Below are 5,032 nucleotides of genomic sequence, written 5' to 3'. Positions count from 1 at the left end.
ACAGACACACAGTCCACAGACACACACTCCACTTACAGACACCCCACTGGCACACACACCTCACTGATATTGACACAGACACATACTTTGCTGACAGTACTGACACAGACACACTCCACTGACACTTCTGACACAGACACAACTGAAACAGACACACACTCCACTGACACAGACGCACACTCCATTGACACAGACACACATTCCACTGACACAGTCACCATTGATACAGACACACTCCATTGACACAGACACAAACTCCACTGACAAAGACACCGATACTGTCACAGGTGCACGCTCCACGGACACTGTTGCTACTGAAACAAACATACTCCACTGACACACACACACACACTCCACTAAAACAGACACACGCTCCACTGACACAGACAAACACTCCACTGACACAGACAAACACTCCACTGACACAGACACACACACACTCCGCTCACACAGATAAATAGACACAGTGGCTGACAGACAGATACATACATATACTCACCGATACGTAGTTACATCTCAGTCTTCCTCCTCTTTTGTAGTCAGGATGATCTCCATATTTGTCATGTGACACAGGTCCTTCTCCTCTCTCTCCCTCTCTGTGTGCTGCCCCTGCTTTACCTGCACACCAGTAAGATATACAGGAGTCGAAAGGAGGGGAGTCTGAAGTGCCAGGCGCTCTAGTGTAGTGAAGGGCCGGACTATAGTACACACTATTCCTGGTTGTCCAGTTCTAGGAGAAAGGTCCTGAATGGGTAACTAGAGACATGGCAAGGCTAAGCAGGGCCCCCTGATGTGGCTGGCCCCGTAGCAGTTACTACAGCCGCTACGGTGGTAGTTCTGTCCCTGACTTAGCGGGAGGTGAGTAAGGACAAACATTGTAAGCTAATAGTCTAAATACTAAATAAAGGAATGAGGGCAAAGAACTTGTAGTAAAAAAAATAAATAAGATGAGAAAGAGCATGGATAAATGAGTATAAAAAAGATATGGCAAGGAGGAATTATCGTACAAAAAAATTACAATTTTACCAGACGTAAAAATATATTTTTGATATTTGACTTGACCTCTTTGTTTCGTAGACTGTATATAAATGGGTTTAAGAGCGGAGAAATAACTGTATACATTAAAGACACCAAACTGTTCTTCCCATCTTTATAGGTTGAACTTGGTCTAAAATACATAGAAATCGCTGAACCATAAAATATTGCAACAACCATTAAGTGAGAAGAACAGGTTGCAAATGTTTTCCTCTTGCCGGATGCAGATGGGAGCTTTAGAATTTTTGAAATGATCTCTATATAGGAAAACAGTGTTAGTATAAATGAGCCAAATATAAGAACGGCTGCAGTCAAAAATGTCACAACGTCAACAACCAAAGACTGGCAGGAGATTGCTACTACTGGAGGAACATCACAAAAGAAATGGTCTCTCATTGGATCCACAGAATTGTAATGAAAATGCGAACACTGTTTGTACTAGAGAGTTGGCCGCACCAATGATATAAGAGCCCACTATGTGCCAGTTACAGGCCTTTTCACTCATAATTACAGTATACATAAGAGGGCGACATATGGCGCTATACCGGTCATAAGCCATGACCGCCAGCATATAGCACTCGGTTCCACTAAACAGAAGAAAGCAATACATCTGTAAAGCACAGCCAGAGAAGGTGATCACTTTATATTTTGACAGTAAACTGGACAACATCTTAGGGACAGTAGATGAAACACACAGGATTTCAATGAAAGAAAAATTAGCAAGGAAAAAATACATTGGAGTGTGGAGGCTTGGGCTGAGCTTATATGTAATTATTATACACAGGTTCCCAACCATTGTAATAATATATGTACATAGAAAGATGGGGAAAAGGGAGGCTTGTTGCTGCTCGGTAATACCAGAGAATCCCAGAAGAGTAAATCTTGTTACCAGTGTGTGATTGATGCTCATATTATACAATTTCTAGAAAAGAAAGATATAAATAGGTATTTAACATTTATTTTATAGACTTATTGTCACGACCAGTCACACCAAACACAAAGAGACAGTGAGCCCTAAGCTCAGCCCCGCCCACTGACTCTACCTACTTGCCTCCCTAGGCTAAACCCCAGGACAGCAACTGGGTGGCAGTCCCTGCACTGGCTTGGTGGGACAAAAAAAAGACAGACAGACAGACAGACAAAACACAATAAAGAATGGTCGACAGTCCGGGTCACAACAATTGGGCAGCGCAGTACAAAAACACAATCCAAAAAGCAAGGTCAATAAACAGGCAATAAGGTCAGGGGCAGGCAGCAAGCAAGCGAGGTCAAAAGAAACTAAGCAGGAGTCAAGAGAAACCAGAAAACAGAACACACAAGCAGGCAGAGACTAAGTCAATAACCGGCCAGGCACAGGCAGAAGCTGCAATCTTAAATAGGAGACCAGGAACCAAGTCCAGAAGATGATAGGAGGGACCAGCTGTCAATCACTGAGGCAAAGGCAGGTTAACTGTTCCATGACCAGAGGAAACTTTGCAGCACAGACACGGGTGGGGCAGGGAAAACAATTAGCAGACCAGAAGAAATAAGACAGTTCAGACAGGGCAAAAACAAGGCAAACAAAACACAGAATAAATGGAAGATTATGGCCAAAATCGCAGTCTTTGGCGCAGAGGTCTAATCTTCGCAGCAGAGGGTGGCACTGATGCCTTTTCAGGCGAGATCATGACATTACCCCCCCTTTTATGAGGGGCCTCTGGACCCTCACCAGACCTAGGAGGGAAAGGACCTCTTCAATGCATGTCTCGATGTCACTGGAAATGTCATCGTCCGTCTCCCACTCATCAGAATCAGACTCCAAGAGATATGTAACCGGTCTGACAGATCTCCCATAACTGCTCAAATCAATACCAGACACAGATCCAAATTCTGCCTTACATGAGGACACAGACCTAGTACCATCACCAGGACATACAGAGCCAATTTCCACCTTACACAAATTAGCAGACATGGTAATCATTAACAGGACAATGCACACCAAGACCACCCACAAGTACCTGGGCGCCCAGATGACTATCCTGGTTGTCATCTGGACGCTGATGATCTGGCTTCGGGGAACGCTTGGTACAATAGCTGATGAAATGTCCACTTTCTCCGCAGTAAAAACAGAGTCCATTCCTTCTTCTGAGTTCCTTACGGACCAGAGATCTTTTAATTTTGCCCAGTTCCGGAGGTTCCTCCATGGTGACCAGAGGACGAGACATAGTATGCAGAGGTTTGGAGGGGACAGAAGAAGGAACATTAACGACACAGGAGTGGTCTGGGCGTAGTCTTAGCATGTGATCAATGGTAATCGCCAGGGAAATGGCCTCTTCAAGGGAGCTAGGGGTGGGGTGACTGACCCAAGCATCTCTGAACATCACATCTGTGTTCAGGTCCCCAGAACACTTGTCAGGCTCCTTGAGTGTGACCACTGGGGTGGCAGGAGTGGTAGCTGGTAGCTGCTGGGCCAATAGCTGGACCTGTTTGGCCAGCTCAAAAACGAGGTTAGCAAGACCCTCAAAACGGACAGATAACTCCTGTGCTGAGTCCATTACTGGCCACAGGTAAGGAGTTAAAAAAATATTGTACGGCCGGTTATTATGTCAGGAACCGGTGACACCAAACACAAAGAGACAGTGAGCCCTGAGCTCAGCCCCTCCCACTGTCCCTACCTAATTGCCGCAATCTGCCCTAAAATGGCAGCGGACAACTTGGCGGCGATCCCTGGCCTGGATACGTGAAACAATAGACAAGACAAAACGAACAAACACAATAAGAATGGTCAGCAATCCGGGTCACAACAGTCTGGCAGCAAAAGTACAAAATCGGATCCAAAAGAGTAGTCAAATAACAGGCAATATGGTCGAGGGCAGGCAGCAAGCAAGCGAGGTCAAAAGATACAAGGCAGAAGTCAGGAGAAACCAGAAAACAGAACACACAAGCAGGCAGAGACTAAGTCAATAACCGGCCAGGCACAGGCAGAAGCTGCAATCTTAAATAGGAGACCAGGAACCAAGTCCAGAAGATGATAGGAGGGACCAGCTGTCAATCACTGAGGCAAAGGCAGGTTAACTGTTCCATGACCAGAGGAAACTTTGCAGCACAGACACGGGTGGGCAGGGAAAACAATTAGCAGACCAGAAGAAATAAGACACAGTTCAGACAGGGCAAAAACAAGGCAAAAAAACACAGAATAAATGGAATATTATGGCCAAAATCGCAGTCTTTGGCGCAGAGGTCTAATCTTCGCAGCAGAGGGTGGCACTGATGCCTTTTCAGGCAAGATCATGACACTTATACCAAATAACATAAAAACAATATACAGTAATACCGTATAACATCAGTTTTTATATGGTGGGTCCTCATGCGTGGTATCATGAGTACACTATTCAGTTAATTCATACAGGCAATAAAAAGAAAGCTTTCATATGATAAGATACAATAAAGATACCATGCATTGGTTATGGATGAGCGCCTATATCACAAGGGCAATAGATTCATGGAAACATTCCCAGAATTACTTCTCCTCTCAAAGCTGCCTATCATTTCCTTTCTAATAATAAAAAATGCAAGATGTCTACCCACAGCTGACCAAGCTCAGTCCAACAAAGGGATCTCTACAATATCATAGAATGTCCTATATATACAGATGTAGCCATGGTCACCATGATCGCATTGATATGTTAGCCCATCAGAGTAACTTACCTTGATGCGTTAAGGGTACTAACACACACGACAGATCTGCAGCGTATTTCTCGCTGTGAATATTCAGCGAGATTTGCTGCGGATCTGTGCCCTGTCTCCTCTATGTGCAGACAAACTCGCAGTGGGATGTACATCCCGCTGCGAGCTTGACAGCAGCCCGCCCCGTTAACCCCACAGCCCCCGGAGCCTATACATCACCTGATCCTGGCTCCGGCTTCCTCCCGCTTGCGTCGGGGCTCCCGACATCTTCACAGCCCGCCCAGCCAATTAGTGCGCTGCGGCGGGGCAGCGCACTGAGTGGCCGAACGGG

General features: G+C 45.6%; 1 pseudogene; it reads right to left on the bottom strand.

Moving 5' to 3' along the window:
• Positions 1-1,014: 1,014 nt before the first annotated feature.
• LOC138768662 (olfactory receptor 5V1-like) lies at positions 1,015-1,945 on the bottom strand (annotated as a pseudogene).
• Between the last annotated feature and the right edge of the window lie 3,087 nt (positions 1,946-5,032).

This window comes from Dendropsophus ebraccatus, chromosome 12 (genome assembly GCF_027789765.1).
Source record: "Dendropsophus ebraccatus isolate aDenEbr1 chromosome 12, aDenEbr1.pat, whole genome shotgun sequence".
NCBI classification, from domain to species: domain Eukaryota; kingdom Metazoa; phylum Chordata; class Amphibia; order Anura; family Hylidae; genus Dendropsophus; species Dendropsophus ebraccatus.
Note: the sequence above shows the minus strand (reverse complement) of the source record. Positions and strands in the feature narration are given on the sequence as shown.